The sequence below is a fragment of the Lithobates pipiens genome, unplaced genomic scaffold, assembly GCF_037356315.1.
Source record: "Lithobates pipiens isolate NorthernLeopardFrog02 unplaced genomic scaffold, aLitPip1_a1.2 Scaffold_25, whole genome shotgun sequence".
NCBI lineage: Eukaryota > Metazoa > Chordata > Amphibia > Anura > Ranidae > Lithobates > Lithobates pipiens.
The window spans coordinates 244,790,963-244,811,286 of record NW_027507787.1 but is presented as its reverse complement, the minus strand read 5'-3'; the positions used below and the strand labels follow the sequence as shown (position 1 = coordinate 244,811,286).

Here is a 20,324-nt window from a genome sequence, read left to right as displayed (position 1 = left end):
CACTGACACCAAAGATAGGGCACTATTCCTCCCGATGTCACTAAAAATGGGGCACAATTCCTCCAAGTGACACTAAAGATGGGTCCCAATTCCTCCTATTGACATCAAAGATGGTGCCCAAGGACACCAATGATGGGGCACAATTCCTCCCACTGACACCATTGATGGGATGCTATTCTTCACACTGACACCAAAGATGGGGCACTATTCCTCCCAATGACACCAAAGATGGGGCACAATTCCTCCCACTGACACCAAAAATGTGGCACAATTTCGCCCAATGACACTAAAAATGGGGCACAATTCCGCCCAATGACACTAAAAATGGGGCACAATCCCTCCCATTGACACCAAAGATGGGGCATTATTCCTCTCACTGACACCAAAGATGGGGCACTATTCCCCCCACTGATACCAATGATGGGACACTATTCCTCTCACTGATACCAATGATGGGGCACTATTCCTCCCACTGACACCATTGATGGGGCACTATTCCTCCCACTGATACCAATGATGGGACACTATTCCTCCCACTGATACCAATGATGGGACACTATTCCTCTCACTGACACCAATGATGGGGCACTATTCCTCCCACTGACACCAATGATGGGACACTATTCCTCTCACTGACACCAATGATGGGGCACTATTCCTCCCACTGATACCAATGATGGGACACTATTCCTCCCACTGATACCAATGATGGGACACTATTCCTCTCACTGACACCAATGATGGGGCACTATTCCTCCCACTGATACCAATGATGGGGCACTATTCCTCCCACTGATACCAATGATGGGACACTATTCCTCCCACTGATACCAATGATGGGACACTATTCCTCTCACTGACACCAATGATGGGGCACTATTCCTCCCACTGATACCAATGATGGGACACTATTCCTCTCACTGACACCAATGATGGGGCACTATTCCTCCCACTGACACCATTGATGGGGCACTATTCCTCCCACTGACACCATTGATGGGATGCTATTCTTCACACTGACACCAATGATGGGGCACTATTCCTCCCACTGATACCAATGATGGGACACTATTCCTCTCACTGACACCAATGATGGGGCACAATTCCTCCCAATGACACCAATGATGGGGCACTATTCCTCCCAATGACACCAATGATGGGACACTATTCCTCCCACTGACACCAATGATGGGGACACTATTCCTCCCACTGACACCAATGATGGGGCACTATTCCTCCCACTGACACCAATGATGGGGCACTATTCCTCCCACTGACACCAATGATGGGGCACTATTCCTCCCACTGACACCAATGATGGGGCACTATTGCTCCCACTGATATTAACCATGGGATGCTATTTCTCTGTAGACACCAAAGATGGGGCATAGTTTATTCCAGGGCTCAAAATGTCAAGTCCTGAGCCACCAGCTAAGCCTTTATGCGGCATATGTTTCGGCCAGAAAAAGTCAGACGGAATCTTTTCATTGGATATTCCGATCGTGTGTGGGGCCTCATCAGACTTTTTTTCCCCCCGAAAATTCTGACGGACCTAGAAATAGAACGTGTTTTAAATCTTTCCGACGGAATCAATTCCTATTGGGAAAACCGTTCGTCTGTGTGCTATTCCGACGGACCAAAAACGACGCAAAGGGCAGCTATTGGCTACTGAACTTTTTTCTAGTCCCGTCGTACGTGTTGTACGGCACTGCGTTCTAAACAATCAGACTTTGGTGCGATCGCGTGTAGGCAAGACCGTTTCAGCGGAACTCTATCAGAAAAATCTGTCGGAGTTTATTCTGATGGAAAAACGGTCATGTGTCCGCGGCTTAAGAGTTACTCGTCACCAGTTGCCCCACCCAACCCCTACAATGCCCCGCCCCTAATTCCACCCCTAAACACGCCCTCGTAAATGATCTCATGAAATTACACTGTCAAATGTTGTATTCAGAATTAAGTTCAAAAAATAAATATCAATAACAACTTTAACAATAACCTAAAGCATATCAGTACCCATCAGTGCAGCATTAATCAGTGCAGCCTCATCAGTGCCCATCAGTATAGTCCCATCAGTACAGCCTATCAGTGCCCATCAGTGTAGCTTATCCGTTCCGCCTCATCAGTGGCCATCAGTGCTTTTCAGTGCCTTATGAGTACAGCCTATCATTGCCCATCAGTGCAGTCTCATCAGTGCAGCCTATCAGTGCCCATTAATTTAGCCTATCAGTGACCATCAGCGCAGCCTCATCAGTGCAGCTGATCAGTGCCCATCAGTACAGTCCCATCAGTGCCCATCAGTTCCACCTCATGAGTGGCCTTCAGTGCAGCTGATCAGTGCCCATCGGTACAGTCCCATCAGTGCAGCTTCATCAGTGTCCATCAGTGCAGCTTATCAGTTCCGCCTCATCGGTGGTCATCAATGCTGCCTTATCAGTGCCCATTATTACAGCCTATCATTGGGCATCAGTGCAGCCTCATCAGTGCTTATCAGTGCCCATTAGTGCAGACTATCAGAGCAGCATGCCATTGCCAATCAGTGTAGCATACCATTGCCAATCAGTCCCATCAGTACAGCCTATCAGTGCCCATCAGTGCAGCTTATCCGTTCCGCCTCATCAGTGGCCATCAGCGCTGCCTCATCAGTGCTTTTCAGTGCCTTATGAGTACAGCCTATCATTGCCCATCAGTGCAGCCTCATCAGTATAGCCAATCAGTATAGTCTCATCAGTGCAGCCTATCAGTGGCCATCAGCGCAGCCTCATCAGTGCCCATCAGTGCAGCTGATCAGTGCCCATCAGTACAGTCCCATCAGTGCCCATCAGTTCCGCCTCATGAGTGGCCATCAGTCCAGCTGATCAGTGCCCATCGGTACAGTCCCATCAGTGCAGCTTCATCAGTGTCCATCAGTGCAGCCCCATCAGTGCAGCTTATCAGTTCCGCCTCATCGGTGGTCATCAATGCAGCCTTATCAGTGCCCATTATTACAGCCTATCATTGGGCATCGGTGCAGCCTCATCAGTGCTTATCAGTGCCCATTAGTGCAGACTATCAGAGCAGCATGCCATTGCCAATCAGTGTAACATACCATTGCCAATCAGTGCAGCGTATCATTGCCCATCAGTGCAGCCTATCATTGCTCATGGTGTGGAAGGTATGACAGTGGGCGGTATGTACAGGAAAGGAGTTCGGAGTGTATGACAGTGGGCAGTGTGTACAGGAGAGGAGTGCAGACGGTATTTTGTTGGGGCGATATGTACAGGAGAGGTGTGTGGGGGGATATGACTGTAGGCATTATGTACAGGAGAGGAGTGTGGATGGTATGACAGTGGGCAGTATGTATAGGAGAGGAGTGTGTGTGTGTGGGGGGGGGGGGGTTATGACTGTAGGCAGTATGTACAGGAGAGGGGTGTGAGGGGGGGTTATGACTGTAGGCAGTATGTACAGGAGAGGGGTGTGTGTTTGGGGGGGGGGGGGGTTATGACTGTAGGCAGTATGTACAGGAGAGGGGTGTGTGTTTGGGGGGGGGGGGGGGTTATGACTGTAGGCAGTATGTACAGGAGAGGGGTGTGGTGGGGGGTTATGACTGTAGGCAGTATGTACAGGAGAGGGGTGTGGAGGGCATGAGAGTGGGCAGTATGTACAAGAGAGAAGTTTGGAGGATATGATAGTGGGCAGTGAGTACAGGAGAGGAGTGTGGATGGTATTTTGGTGGGTGGTTTGTACAGGAGAGGAGTGGGGGGGGGGGGCGGTGTGTATGACAGTGGGCAGTATGTATAGGCGAGGAGTGTGTGTGTGTGTGTGGGGGGGGGGGGGTTATGACTGTAGGCAGTATGTACAGGAGAGGGGTGTGGGGGGGGGGGGGGGTTATGACTGTAGGCAGTATGTACAGGAGAGGGTTGTGGGGGGGGGGGGTTATGACTGTAGGCAGTATGTACAGGAGAGGGGTGTGGGGGGGGGGGGGGTTATGACTGTAGGCAGTATGTACAGGAGAGGGGTGTGGGGGGGGGGGTTATGACTGTAGGCAGTATGTACAGGAGAGGGGTGTGGGGGGGGTTTATGACTGTAGGCAGTATGTACAGGAGAGGGGTGTGGGGGGGGGTTATGACTGTAGGCAGAATGTACAGGAGAGGGGTGTGTGTTTGGTGGGGGGGGGGGTTATGACTGTAGGCAGTATGTACAGGAGAGGGGTGTGGGGGGGGGGGGTTATGACTGTAGGCAGTATGTACAGGAGAGGGGTGTGGGGGGGGGGGTTATGACTGTAGGCAGTATGTACAGGAGAGGGGTGTGGAGGGCATGAGAGTGGGCAGTATGTACAAGAGAGAAGTTTGGAGGATATGATAGTGGGCAGTGAGTACAGGAGAGGAGTGTGGATGGTATTTTGGTGGGTGGTTTGTACAGGAGAGGAGTGGGGGGGGGGGGGGGGCGGTGTGTATGACAGTGGGCAGTATGTATAGGCGAGGAGTGTGTGTGTGTGTGTGGGGGGGGGGGGGGGTTATGACTGTAGGCAGTATGTACAGGAGAGGGGTGTGGGGGGGGGGGTTATGACTGTAGGCAGTATGTACAGGAGAGGGGTGTGTGTTTGGTGGGGGGGGGGGGTTATGACTGTAGGCAGTATGTACAGGAGAGGGGTGTGGGGGGGGGGTTATGACTGTAGGCAGTATGTACAGGAGAGGGGTGTGGGGGGGGGGTTATGACTGTAGGCAGTATGTACAGGAGAGGGGTGTGGAGGGCATGAGAGTGGGCAGTATGTACAAGAGAGAAGTTTGGAGGATATGATAGTGGGCAGTGAGTACAGGAGAGGAGTGTGGATGGTATTTTGGTGGGTGGTTTGTACAGGAGAGGAGTGGGGGGGGGGGGGGGCGGTGTGTATGACAGTGGGCAGTATGTATAGGCGAGGAGTGTGTGTGTGTGTGTGTGGGGGGGGTTATGACTGTAGGCAGTATGTACAGGAGAGGGGTGTGGGGGGGGGGGGTTATGACTGTAGGCAGTATGTACAGGAGAGGGGTGTGGGGGGGGGGTTATGACTGTAGGCAGTATGTACAGGAGAGGGGTGTGGGGGGGGGGGGGTTTGACTGTAGGCAGTATGTACAGGAGAGGGGTGTGGGGGGGTTATGACTGTAGGCAGTATGTACAGGAGAGGGGTGTGGGGGGGGGGGGTTATGACTGTAGGCAGTATGTACAGGAGAGGGTGTGGGGGGGGGGGGGGGTTATGACTGTAGGCAGTATGTACAGGAGAGGGGTGTGGGGGGTTATGACTGTAGGCAGTATGTACAGGAGAGGGGTGTGGGGGGGGGGGTTATGACTGTAGGCAGTATGTACAGGAGAGGGGTGTGGGGGGGGGTTATGACTGTAGGCAGTATGTACAGGAGAGGGGTGTGGGGGGTTATGACTGTAGGCAGTATGTACAGGAGAGGGGTGTGGGGGGGGGGGTTATGACTGTAGGCAGTATGTACAGGAGAGGGGTGTGGGGGGGGGGTTATGACTGTAGGCAGTATGTAGGCAGTATGTACAGGAGAGGGGTGTGGGGGGGGTTTATGACTGTAGGCAGTATGTAGGCAGTATGTACAGGAGAGGGGTGTGGGGGGGGTTTATGACTGTAGGCAGTATGTACAGGAGAGGGGGTGTGGGGGGGGGGGTTATGACTGTAGGCAGAATGTACAGGAGAGGGGTGTGTGTTTGGTGGGGGGGGGGGTTATGACTGTAGGCAGTATGTACAGGAGAGGGGTGTGGGGGGGGGGGGGGGTTATGACTGTAGGCAGTATGTACAGGAGAGGGGTGTGGGGGGGGGGGGTTATGACTGTAGGCAGTATGTACAGGAGAGGGGTGTGGAGGGCATGAGAGTGGGCAGTATGTACAAGAGAGAAGTTTGGAGGATATGATAGTGGGCAGTGAGTACAGGAGAGGAGTGTGGATGGTATTTTGGTGGGTGGTTTGTACAGGAGAGGAGTGGGGGGGGGGGGGCGGTGTGTATGACAGTGGGCAGTATGTATAGGCGAGGAGTGTGTGTGTGTGTGTGGGGGGGGGGGGGGTTATGACTGTAGGCAGTATGTACAGGAGAGGGGTGTGGGGGGGGGGGGTTATGACTGTAGGCAGTATGTACAGGAGAGGGGTGTGTGTTTGGTGGGGGGGGGGTTATGACTGTAGGCAGTATGTACAGGAGAGGGGTGTGGGGGGGGGGTTATGACTGTAGGCAGTATGTACAGGAGAGGGGTGTGGGGGGGGGGGGTTATGACTGTAGGCAGTATGTACAGGAGAGGGGTGTGGAGGGCATGAGAGTGGGCAGTATGTACAAGAGAGAAGTTTGGAGGATATGATAGTGGGCAGTGAGTACAGGAGAGGAGTGTGGATGGTATTTTGGTGGGTGGTTTGTACAGGAGAGGAGTGGGGGGGGGGGGGGCGGTGTGTATGACAGTGGGCAGTATGTATAGGCGAGGAGTGTGTGTGTGTGTGTGTGGGGGGGGTTATGACTGTAGGCAGTATGTACAGGAGAGGGGTGTGGGGGGGGGGGGGGGTTATGACTGTAGGCAGTATGTACAGGAGAGGGGTGTGGGGGGGGGGGTTATGACTGTAGGCAGTATGTACAGGAGAGGGGTGTGGGGGGGGGGGTTTTGACTGTAGGCAGTATGTACAGGAGAGGGGTGTGGGGGGGTTATGACTGTAGGCAGTATGTACAGGAGAGGGGTGTGGGGGGGGGGGTTATGACTGTAGGCAGTATGTACAGGAGAGGGGTGTGGGGGGGGGGGTTATGACTGTAGGCAGTATGTACAGGAGAGGGGTGTGGGGGGTTATGACTGTAGGCAGTATGTACAGGAGAGGGGTGTGGGGGGGGGGGGGTTATGACTGTAGGCAGTATGTACAGGAGAGGGGTGTGGGGGGTTATGACTGTAGGCAGTATGTACAGGAGAGGGGTGTGGGGGGGGGGTTATGACTGTAGGCAGTATGTACAGGAGAGGGGTGTGGGGGTTATGACTGTAGGCAGTATGTACAGGAGAGGGGTGTGGGGGGGGGTTATGACTGTAGGCAGTATGTACAGGAGAGGGGTGTGGGGGGGGGTTATGACTGTAGGCAGTATGTACAGGAGAGGGGTGTGGGGGGTTATGACTGTAGGCAGTATGTACAGGAGAGGGGTGTGGGGGGTTATGACTGTAGGCAGTATGTACAGGAGAGGGGTGTGGGGGGGGGGTTATGACTGTAGGCAGTATGTACAGGAGAGGGGTGTGGGGGGTTATGACTGTAGGCAGTATGTACAGGAGAGGGGTGTGGGGGGGGGTTATGACTGTAGGCAGTATGTACAGGAGAGGGGTGTGGGGGGGGGTTATGACTGTAGGCAGTATGTACAGGAGAGGGGTGTGGGGGGGTTATGACTGTAGGCAGTATGTACAGGAGAGGGGTGTGGGGGGGGGGGGGGGTATGACTGTAGGCAGTATGTACAGGAGAGGGGTGTGGAGGGCATGAGAGTGGGCAGTATGTACAAGAGAGAAGTTCGGAGGATATGATAGTGGGCAGTGAGTACAGGAGAGGAGTGTGGATGGTATTTTGGTGGGTGGTTTGTACAGGAGATGAGTGGGGGGGGGGGGCGGTGTGTATGACAGTGGGCAGTATGTATAGGCGAGGAGTGTGTTGGGAGTGATCACCTATGGAGAATTTTGTGTATAGTTTTTTTTTTTTTTTTTTTTTTGCATATTTACCTAACGCAACCCAATCTTTTAGATTTTACCAACAACATTAGGCATAATAGTGTTAGTTTGTATTAAAAAAAAATCATTTTAATGTATTTCCTTCCTTTAAATGTGCGTTTAATAAATAAATGCGCAAATATCCTACAAACAAAAAATGTCAACTACACTATCACCATTTTATTCTCCCGGGCCCCCGCTTTCAGAAAATATATATACTTTTCATGGGTGTTTACCATCCTTACTACCGTAGCAAACAATGCAGATTTTAATGTGTGTGCAAAAGTGTAAACAATTAAAAAAAAAAAAAAAAAAATTTAATAAATAAAACATGAATTAAGATAAATAAATAATAGTCATATTTAAAATATATAAAACAAACATATAAATAATAGTTAAATATATAAAACAAACAATATATAAATAATAGTTAAATACTATATAAATATTATAAAACATATAAAAACAAAACATATTAAAATGTATAAATAAATTCAAATAAAAAAATAAAATAAAAATGGTTTAACGTGTTAAAAAAAAAAAAAAATGGCAAATTGGGTCTGGCAGTGAAAAGGGATATTTATAACTGTGAGCTTCTAGGTATGACCTTTCCTTTCTGAGCTGTCTTAGCTGAGCTGTCTTAGCCCTGGAAAATGTCCGATCGGACCGCGTTGTCCGATAATCCGACTGTGTGTGTGGGCTCCATCGGACTGTTTCTGTCAGAATATCCGACGGACAAAGTTTTAGAGCAGGGCTATAAAATATTCCAACAACATGATCCGATCGGATCCGATCGTTTGTAGAGAAGTCTGATCGGACAAAGCGTCCACGCATGCTCAGATCAAATTCCCTAGACCAAAGCTATTGGCTACTTAGCCTGAACGTAGTCCCGTCGTAACGCAAATAACGTCATGGCGTTACGAACGATGGGATTTTTCCGACAACTTTGTCCGACCCGCGTGTATAAAACACAAGTTTCGGACAAAATCCGACGGAAAAAAAAATCCGACGGGTTTTGTTGTCGGAATTAGAGGTGATACGGTCTTAGGCTCGGTTCACACAGGACGCGGCATGACTTGCAGCGCCGCGACCTCAGCGGCGACTTGCAAAACGACTTCTGTATAGAAGTCAATGCAAGTCGCCCGAAGTCGCTGCAAAAGTAGTACAGGAACCTTTTTTCTAAGTCGGAGCGACTCGAGTCACTCCTATTAGAACGGTTCCGTAGTACAGAACGGGGGCGACTTGTCAGGCGGCGAAGTCGCCTGGACAAGTCGCCCCTGTGTGAACCGAGCCTTAAAAGGCCGGTAAAACAACAATGGCCGGTCTTATAGAAAACAGCAACTGAAAACATATAAACATTTCCAGAAATATAAGCAGATCACATCATTATAAGAAACAAAGAGATGTAATACGGAGCCAACGATGTTATTAGTGAGACCCGAACACAAGTAATAATTATTGCTTAGTATAGTGATTATCATGTTGTTATGAGATTGTTGCAAATGACATTTCTTCATATAAAATAATTCCATATATATATATATATATATACTGTATCTGTGTGTAAATAACAGGAGCCGGTAAAAGGCCATACCTAGTAATAAGGAGAGAATGACATCTGATTACCGCTTGCATAGTAAATGACGATGAGTCAGACAGATGTATTTATAATGTTACGGTTGATCCCCGGAGGATATAATCCTCCCTGCACAGGATGTTTCCGCTGACACAGATACCCTTGCAGGCCGCCTTTTTAAGAAATCCGAATTTTTACTACGAAGGCATTGCTGAGGATTTTCATCTTACACGGTGGAACTGTAAAAAAAAAAAAAAAAAGGTGTATAAACTTTCCAGGATTTTCTGCAGTATGAGCAGGGCTGGTGCAAGTATTTTTGACACCCTAGGTGAAACCTCATTTTGACGCCCCCCTGGCTCCACCCCCTTCCCCCTGCCCATGTAAAACTCACCTTTTAAATGAAGCACCCATCAAATGCAGCCTTACCAGTGCCCATAAATGTTGCATCACCAGCGCCCATCAATGCAGCCTCACGAGCGCCCTATCAAATGCAGCCTTACCAGCGCCCATCAATGCAGCCTCACGAGAGCCCTATCAAATGCAGCCTTACCAGCGCCCATCAATGCAGCCTCACGAGAGCCCTATCAAATGCAGCCTCACGAGCGCCCTATCAAATGCAGCCTCATGAACGCCCTATCAAATGCAGCCTTACCAGCACCCATCAATGCAGCCTCACCAGCACCCTATCAAATGCAGCCTACCAGTGCCCATCAATGCAGCCTCACCAGCACCCTATCAAATGCAGCCTACCAGCGCCCATCAATGCAGCCTACCAGCGCCCATCAATGCAGCCTCACGAGCGCCCTATCAAATGCAGCCTCACGAGCGCCCTATCAAATGCAGCCTCACCAGCACCCATCAATGCAGCCTCACGAGCTCCCTATCAAATGCAGCCTTACCAGCGCCCATCAATGCAGCCTCACGAGCGCCCTATCAAATGCAGCCTTACCAGCGCCCATCAATGCAGACTCACGAGTGCCCTATCAAATGCAGCCTTACCAGCGCCCATCAATGCAGCCTCACCAGCATCCTATCAAATGCAGCCTACCAGAGCCCATCAATGCAGCCTACCAGCGCCCATCAAATGCAGCCTACCAGCACCCTATCAAATGCAGCCTACCAGCACCCATCAATGTAGCTTCACCAGCGCCCATCAAATGCAGCCTACCTGCGCCCATCAAATGCAGCCTACCTGCGCCCATCAATGAATGTTTGCTTGCTTCCATTCATTCAGGAGATGAGGTACAGACACAGTCCTGCGCCTCTGACACTGTGTGTGAACAGAGCGGCGGCTGCATGCTGATGCTGAGACTTCGTTGCTTGCTGCAGAGTGAAGAGAGTAGGAACACCAGTGGCTGGGCGCCCTAGGCAGCAGGGCACCCTAAGCGGCTGCCAAGTTTGCCTAGTGGTAGCACCGGCCCTGAGTGTGAGTTTATAGTTGCTGAATTATGCCGGAATTCTGCACAGTCATTTCTGAAAGATAGCACAAAAAGACGAACGAACGTCAGACAGGACACAAGCAACTGCAATCTACAGCCCCCGAGGGCTGCGATCAGACATATGTTTAACTCGGCAGCACTGGCTGGAAGTTTTTCAGCAGTGCTACACTGAGCAGCATGGTGACAATCGGTGGTACAGCAATGGGTTTCCATCTCCTGGGGCTAGTATTGTGCACCATAAAGCGGAGGTCTACACAAAAATGGAACTTCCGCTTTTTGGAACCCCCCCCCCCCTCCGGTGTCACATTTGTCACCTTTCGGGGGGTGCACATACCTGTATAATACAGGTATTTGCACCCACTTCCGGGCATAGATCACCGCGGTGACCTACACCACTTCCCGCCCCCCACCCTCTGTCTGCTGGGAGACACACAGGTCCCAGAGACAGCAGGGACCATTCAGATTGCGCATTTGCGGTAGGGAACCAGGAAGTGAAGCCACAAGGCTTCACTTCCTGATTCCCATACCAAAGATGGAGGAATCCGAGGACCGAGGGATGGTTCGGCTTCGGGTGTCGACATCGCGGACGCCCTGGACAGGTAAGTGTCCTTATTTTAAAAGTCAGCAGCTGCAGTAAATTGTAGCTGCTGACTATTAAAAAAATAAAAAATAAAATTTGGCGGACCTCCGCTTTAAACTTTAGTACTTCCTAAAGCCCTTCCATCAGAATATATACAGTATCTCACAAAAGTCAGTACACCCCTCACATTTCTGTAAATCTTTTCTTCTATCTTTTCATGTGACAACACTGAAGAAATGACACTTGTCTACAATGTAAAGTAGTGAGTGTACAGCTTGTATAACAGTGTAAATTTGCTGTCCCCTCAAAATAACTCAACACACAGCCATTAATGTCTAAACCGCTGGCAACAAAAGTCAGTACACCCCTAAGTGAAAATGTCCAAACTGGGCCCAAAGTGTCAATATTTTGTGTGGCCACCATTATTTTCCTGCACTGCCTTAACCCTCTTGGGCATGGAGGTCACCAGAGCTTCACAGGTTGTCACTGGAGTCCTCTTCCCCTCCTCCATGATGACATTACAGAGCTGGTGGATGTTGGAGACCTTGCGCTCCTCCACCTTCCGTTTGAGGATGTCCCACAGATGATCAATAGGGTTGAGGTCTGGAGACATGCTTGGCCAGTCCATCACCTTTACCCTCAGCATCTTTAGCAAGGCAGTGGTCGTCGTGTTTGGGGTTGTTATCATGTTGGAATACTGCCCTGCGGCCCAGTCTCTGAAGGGAGGGGATCATGCTCTGCTTCAGTATGTCACAGTACATGTTGGCATTCATGGTCCCCTCAATGATCTGTAGCCCCCCAGTACCGGCAGCACTCATGCAGGCCCAGACCATTACACTCCCACCACCATGCTTGACTGTAGACAAGACAAACTTGTCTTTGTCCTCCTCACCTGGTTGCCCCCACACACGCTTGTCACCATCTGACACCAAATACGTTTATCTTGGTCTCATCAGACCACAGGACGTGGTTCCAGTAATCCATGTCCTTAGTCTGCTTGTCTTCAGCAAACTGTTTGTGGTCTTTCTTGTGCATCATCTTTAGAAGAGGCTTCCTTTTGGGATGACAGCCATGCAGACCAATTTGATACAGTGTGCAGCGTATGGTCTGAGCACTGACAGGCTGACCCCCCACCCCTTCATCCTCTGCAGCAATGCTGGCAGCACTCATACGTTTATTTCCCAAAGACAACCTCTGGATATGACGCTGAGCACGTGACCTCAACTTCTTTGGTTGACCATGGCAAAGCCTTTTACAGAGTGGAACCTGTCCTGTTATACCGCTGTATGGTCTTGGCCACCGTGCTGCAGCTCAGTTTCAGGGTCTTGGCAATCTTCTTATAGCCTAGGCCTACTTTATGTAGAGCAACAATTCTTTTTTTCAGATCCTCAGAGAGTTCTTTGCCATGAGGTGCCATGTTGAACTTCCAGTGACCAGTATGAGAGAGTGAGAGTGATAACACCAAATTTAACACACCTGCTCCCCATTCACACCTGGGACCTTGTAACACTAATGAGTCACATGACACCGGGGAGGGAAAATGGTTAATTGGACCCAATTTGGACATTTTCACTTAGGGGTGTACTCACTTTTGTTGCCAGCGGTTTAGACATTAATGGCTGTGTGTTGAGTTATTTTGAGGGGACGGCAAATTTACACTGTTATACAAGCTGTACACTCACTACTTTACATTGTAGACAAGTGTCATTTCTTCAGTGTTGTCACATGAAAAAGATATAATAAAGTATTTACAAAAATGCGAGGGGTGTACTCACTTTTGTGAGATACTGTGTGTATATATATATATATATATATATATATATATATATATATATATATATCTCGATTAGCCAAGACTTTATGACCGCCCACCTTATACTGAGTAGGCCCCCCTTTTGCCATCAAAAAAGCCCTGACGCGTCAAGCCATGGACTCCACTAGACCTCTGAAGGTATGCTGTGGTATCTGGCGCCAATCCGCCAGTAGCAGATCCTTTGTAAGTCGCGAGGTGGGGCCTCCATGGACCAAGACTTGTTTTTCCAGCACATACCACAGATGAACAAGAATTGGATTGAGATCTGGAGAATTTGGAAGCCAAGTCAACACTCAGAAACAAGTTTTTGTGTTCCTCAAACCATTCTTGAACCATTTTTAGCAGTGCGCATTATCCCGTTGAAGAGGCCACTGCCATCAGGGAATACCATTTCCACGAAAGGGTGGACAACAATGTTTAGGTAGGTGGTACGTGTCAAGCAAAATCCACATGAATGGCAGGAGGCAGGGTTTCCCAGCAGAACATTGCCCAAAGCATCACACTACTGCTGAGGGCTTGTCTTACCATACTGCATCCTGGTGCCATCTCTCCCCCAGGTACGTGACGCACACACACCCGGCCCCCTATACAAAGCCTTGAGAGAGGAAGTTAGTCTGATCGGACACCGAACTCTTGATAGACTTTGACGGCCATCTTGGGTGAGGGAACCTTTGAAATAAGGGACCCCTGACCGAACTTTGGCTTGTTTTATTGACTACACTTCTGCTTGATCCTGACCTGCTATACTACTGGATCCTGGCTTGCTCACCTCCTGGTGGGGCGATCCTGAGGACCGCGACCTGGTACTAACATGCAGAAAACCCCATCTCCACCATCAGGAGCTCTGGTGAATACCGGTTAGGTGGTCCTCCAGGCCAGGTTGAACTACTTGCATACTTGCCCTGCTGGTCGGTGGGAGCCTCTCTACTGCTATAGCTACTGGTCTCCGAGCCTGACCCCTGACCGTGACATGGCTGCTTGTGCTGACTTCGTATCAGGTTACCAGCGCCCTAGAGGTGATTCAGTTCGCATTGTGCGCTATATAAGTATTTCATTCATTCATTCATAGGCATGTATCTGCGTATTCCTTCTCCGAGTCTTCCTTCCTTCATTCCCTGAGTCTGCGGTTTAATTAAAATGTATAATATATATATGCCCGGGAAGACAAATACACTGAAGTAATATTCAGTTCTCTTCCACATCCCAAGACATGACTTTTCCTCTTCTATCGTCAGCCTGCCCGGATACTTATAATTAATGTCTCCACCGGGGAGGCCTGGGTTAGGTTTTAATTATTGAAACCTTTATCCCTACCAGCTGTTATATAAAAAGATTATTTTATTAGGAAGCTCTCTTTACCACGGGCTTCTTAAAGTGCGGAGAATTGCTTCATTATTGTCTACTCTACTCTGGATTAAGAGCTGGATGAAAGTCTTCAGTGCAGCAAGAAATTAGTGCTTTTGCTTTGCGGAGGGATCATGTTTACGTAGGTCAAGAACATATGTGTTTAATCACATTTCCCAAAGGGATCGAACCCAGGTCGTCCTGATGAAAGGATTGCTGGGTAGTCGTACTCCGTCAGAAGGCAATACTCCATCTGATGGGTTTAGAGAAAGGAGATGCAACCTGCATTGAGAAGGATGGCAAAGTATGGGAACTCGGAAATCAGTAAGGTAACCAAAACATGAATTCTATTTCTTCTTTGTATCGTGGAGGTCTGTAATCAAATAATAATAGAGTGCCAATTACCGGCACCAAACCAAACAAGTAGAAACAGGAGGCGAATCAAACCAGACCCAGTGGGTTCCAAATTGGGGTAGGCAAGCCTTGGCCCCCTTCTTTTCCCCCCATAGCAGTGCCCTGTGCCCCCTCCCTCTCACAGTAGTGTCCTATGCCCCCCCAAAGCAGTATCCTCTGCCCCCCCTTCACATCACCCCCCCCCCACTGAAGTGCTCTCTGCCCCCCCCCCCACACAGTAATGTCCGTCCCTCCCCACACATAGCAGTGCCCTGTGCCCCTTCCCTCTCACAGTAGTGTCCTATGCCCCCCCAAAGCAGTATCCTCTGCCCCCCCTTCACATCACCCCCCACTGAAGTGCTCTCAGCCCCCCCCCCCCCCCACACACACACACAGTAATGTCCTTTTCTCCCCACACATAGCAGTGCCCTGTGTCCCTTCCCTCTCACGGTAGTGTCCTATGCCCCCCCCAAAGCAGTATCCTCTGCCCCCCCTTCACTTCACCCCCCACTGAAGTGCTCTCTGCCCCCCCACCCCCCAACACAGTAATGTCCTTTTTTCATCCCCACACATAGCAGTGCCCTGTGCCCCTTCCCTCTCACAGTAGTGTCCTATGCCCCCCCAAAGCAGTATCCTCTGCCCCCCTTCACATCACCCCCCACTGAAGTGCTCTCTGCCCCCCCCCCCACACAGTAATGTCCTTCCCTCCCCACACATAGCAGTGCCCTGTGCCCCTTCCCTCTCACAGTAGTGTCCTATGCCCCCCCCCCAAAGCAGTATCCTCTGCCCCCCCTTCACATCACCCCCCACTGAAGTGCTCTCAGCCCCCCCCACACACACACAGTAATGTCCTTTTCTCCCCACACATAGCAGTGCCCTGTGTCCCTTCCCTCTCACAGAAGTGTCCTATGCCCCCTCCAAAGCAGTATTCTCTGCCCCCCCTTCACATCACCCCACACTGAAGTGCTTTCTGCCCCCCCCCCCCCCCCCACACACACAGTAATGTCCTTTTCTCCCCACACATAGCAGTGCCCTGTGTCCCTTCCCTCTCACAGTAGTGTCCTATGCCCCCTCCAAAGCAGTATCCTCTGCCACCCCTTCACATCACCCCCCACTGAAGTGCTCTCTGCCCCTCCCCCCCGCACACAGTAATGTCCTTCCCTCCCCACACATAGCAGTGCCCTGTGCCCCTTCCCTCTCACAGTAGTGTCCTATGCCCCCCCCCAAAGCAGTATTCCCTGCCCCCCCTTCACATCACCCCCCACTGAAGTGCTCTCTGCCCCCCCCCCCCACACACAGTAATGTCCTTTTCTCCCCACACATAGCAGTGCCCTGTGTCCCTTCCCTCTCACGGTAGTGTCCTATGCCCCCTCCAAAGCAGTATCCTCTGCCACCCCTTCACATCACCCCACACTGAAGTGCTCTCTGCCCCCCCCCCCAAAGAAGTGTCCTCAGCCCACCTTCACACCCCCCCCCATAGCAGTGCCCTAAACCCCCCTTCACATCACCCCTCCGCCACAGTAGTGTCCTCTTCCCCCTTCCACATCACCTCCCCCACACTGTAGTGTCTTCTGCCCCCCTCCTCTTATAGCAGTGTCCTCTGTCTCCCTTCACCCCCCCACCCCCACATTGTAAAGTTCTCTGCTCCCTCCCCAAAGCAAAGTCCTCTGTCTACTTCACATCATCCTCCCCCACACGAACACATACCAGTGTACAGCAGAGCGGAGAGCGGGAGACAGCACAGTACTGGATGGAGGGTGGGAGCGGGAGCTGCTGGAGTTTTCATGTTAACATGCTGATGATTGGTTGCTAGGACCCCTCCGGCTTCCTAGCAACCAATCACCCGTTGGTTAACGTGAAAAGTTAACTGAGGCAGCTCCCGCTCCCACTATGCATCCAGTGCTGATGCTACCGGGAGTGAAAGTTAATTACTTTGTAATGAATAAGAAGGGTAGAGAAGAAGGCCGGGTCGGGGGGAAGGGAGGGGACATTACTGAAGATGTTGGTTTTGAGAGACTGTTTAAATAAAAGATCATTTCCAACAATGGGGGGGGGTTAAATATTCTGGGTTAATGTACTCTCAATGTTCTTTAATTTTTTTATGCACCCATTTGTGTGGTCCAAGTCATGTGATAATATTGAAGCGGAACTAAACTGTATCTGAGCACCGCAAACTGAAATCGCTATTCAATTAATTTTTTAATATTCAAAGCAAACTCTCCCATCCATCCTTGTCTCTATGTTTTATTTTGGTTGAGAAATCGCTTTAACCACTTGCCGACCCGGCCATAGCCGAAAGAGCAGCCGGCTTATTCTGGGTGGGCGTCCTCCCAGAATGTTGCTCTCGTGCGCTCCCGCAAACATATGTGACCACCGGGTCCAGAGATCACGGATTGTGATAAATGGCCGCTTGTAGGGGCCGCTTTCCATGTGATCGCTCCGTCAAATGACGGAGCGATCACTTGTAAACAAACCAGCGTCATGACATGATGCCGGTTCCTCCCTCCCCTCTGTGTACCGATCTGTATAGTGCGAGGGGAGAGGGGGAGAGATCGTTTTAGCTGCGCTGTGGGCTGTATCTGTAGAGCCCACAGCGCTGCTCTGTGCCCATACTACTGTGCAATACTCTGCAATAATGTGCAATGCTTTGCCAATAATCTGCAATACTGTGCAATACTCTGCAATACCCTGAAATACTCTGCCAATACACTGCAGTACTCTGTCAATACTCTGCAATAATGTGCAATACACTGCCAATAATCTGCAATACTCTGTCAATACTCTGAAATGCTCTGCAATACTCTGACAATGCTCCGCGATACTCTGCCAATACTCCCCAATACTCCACCAATACTCCCCAATAGTCCGCCAATACTCTGACAATACCCTGCAATACTCTGCCAATAATCTGCAATACTCTGCCAATAATCTGCAATACTCTGTCAATACTCTGTCAATACTCTGAAATACTGTGCAATACTCTGACAATACTCCCCAATACTCCATCAATACTCCCCAATAGTTCGCCAATACTCTGGCAATACCGTGCAATACCTTGCAATACTCTGCCATACTCTGCAATACCCTGCAATACTCTGCCAATACCCTGCAATACTCTGCCAATACCCTGCAATACTCTGCCAATACCCTGCAATACTCTGCAATACCCTGCAATACTCTGCCAATGCTCTGCAATACTCTGCCAATGCTCTGCAATACTCTGCCAATGCTCTGCAATACTCTGCCAATACTCTGCAATGCCCTGCAATACTCCCCAATACTCTGCCATTACTCCCCAATATTCTCCAATACTCCCCAATACTCTCCAATACTCCCCAATACTCTCCAATACTCCCCAATACTCACCAATACATTTTAACAGAAACAAAGATTTTTTTTTTAACCAAATTTTCCTTTTTTTTGATTCATAGCGCAAAAAATAAAAAAAACAGCGGTGATTAACCACTTGCAGACCGGACCAATTTGCTGGTCAAAGACCAGACCCCTTTTTGCGATTCGGCACTGCGTCGCTTTAACTGACAATTGCGCGGTCGTGCGACGTGGCTCCCAAACAAAATTGACGTCCTTTTTTTCCCACAAATAGAGCTTTCTTTTGGTGGTATTTGATCACCCCTGCGGTTTTTATTTTTTGCGCTATAACCAAAAATAGAGCGACAATTTTGAAAAAAACGCATTATTTTTTACTTTTTGTTATAATAAATATCCCCCAAAAATATATAAAAAAACATTTTTTCCCTCAGTTTAGGCCGATACGTATTCTTCTACATATTTTTGGTAAAAAAAATCGCAATAAGCGATTATTGATTGGTTTGCGCAAAAGTTATAGCATTTACAAAATAGGGATAGTTTTATAGCATTTTTATTAATAATTTTTTATTATTTTTTTTTTTACTAGTAATGGCGGCGATCAGCGATTTTTATTGTGACTGCGACATTGTGGGGGACCCATCGGACATTTTTGACACATTTTTGGGACCATTGTCATTTATACAGTAATCACTGCTATATAAATGCAGTGATTCCTGTGTAAATGACACTGGCAGTGAAAGGGTTAACCAGTGGGTGGCAGTGTAGGGGTTAAGTGTTCCTAGGGGTGTGTTACTAACTGTGGGGGGGTTGGGCTTTCATTTAGTGAACACTGATCTCTGCTCCAATCACATGGAGCAGAGATCAGCGTCACTAGTTGCTAGGCAGAATGGAGAAATGTTGTTTACACAGCATTTCCTCCATTCGGCCGCTCCGTGAGACGATAGCGGGGATGCCCGCGGCGATAGAGTCCGCGGGTCCCGCGACCGGGCTCACGGGGGTCCCGACCAGCGCAGGGCGGCATTGAATATTGGACGTACCTGTATGCCAATATGCCTGCCCGTGCCATTCTGTTGACGTACATTGTCGTGCGCTGGTCGGGAAGTGGTTAAATACCACCAAAAGAAAGCTCTATTTTTGTGAAAAAAAAGGATAAACATTTCATATGGGTACAGTGTTGCATGACTGAGTAATTGTCATTCAAAGTGTGAGAGCACCAAAAGCTGAAAATAGGTCTGGTTAGGAAGGGGGTTTAAGTGCCCGGTGGTCAAGTGGTTAAAAAAAACACCCTCCTGGTGCTTGCTTCGGTAGCACATATACAAACATTGGAACGATACAGAGAAGATTAGCATGGCCCCTGCCCAAGGATGACATGCAAATTCGTGAAGTGTTCCATATTTAAAAAAAAAAAAAAAAAACACCCCCCCCCCCCCTAGCATTTCTAGCTGCAGCCATCTTGAGTAAGGGCAGATGATTCGTGTAGCATTTACTTCCTGAAATCCATCCGCCCCTTAGCTCAAGCATGCATGCAGGAGGGAGTGCTTAGCTGAGAATGAAGACTCCTGGGATGTATGACATCATATTGACCTAGGCCAGAAACCAGGAAGACACTAAGGAAATATAAAAAAAGTTAAAACAAGTAAATATAATATACAGTATCTCATAAAAAGTAAGTACACCCCTCACATTTTCTGTAACTATTTTCTTCTATCTTTTCATGTGATGACACTGAAGAAATTACACTTTTGCTACAATGTAAAGTAGCGAGTGTACAGCAGTGTAAATTTGCTGTCCCCCTCAAGATAAAAAAGTGTACGCCGCGTCAAAACTAGCTAAATAGTGGATAAAACGAATTGTCTATGTTGATAAAAAGCTGCTCCCCTAATTAAGTAGGTGACTACTCAAGGAACTAATAAGATAGTGAAGAGGGCGCTCTAAAAGAAATCATGATTAACTGTCCATTGAATAGATAAATGAAGTGCAATGTGCCATAAATACTTATCTATAGACAGGTGATGAACACAAATAGTGTGGACGATACATGGGCCAAAATGTCCGTAAAAAATAAAGAAAGTCCCAAAATCACAAAGAAATACAAAAAAAAAATCTTCTGTGTTCAAATTCTTCCAAACAATAGTGAATAATTCCTTCACCGACTGATATAAATATACACCCA

The 20,324-nt window shown here is 49.1% G+C and overlaps 1 protein-coding gene and 1 non-coding gene across 2 annotated transcripts in view; both read left to right on the top strand.

The window, feature by feature from the left end:
- ZMAT4 (zinc finger matrin-type 4) overlaps positions 1-20,324 on the top strand; it is a 1,011,964-nt gene that overhangs the window by 789,129 nt on the left and 202,511 nt on the right. The window lies entirely within an intron of this gene.
- LOC143932532 (U6 spliceosomal RNA) lies at positions 19,444-19,550 on the top strand. Its single transcript, XR_013262957.1, has one exon. It is a non-coding gene; the product is annotated as a U6 spliceosomal RNA (small nuclear RNA).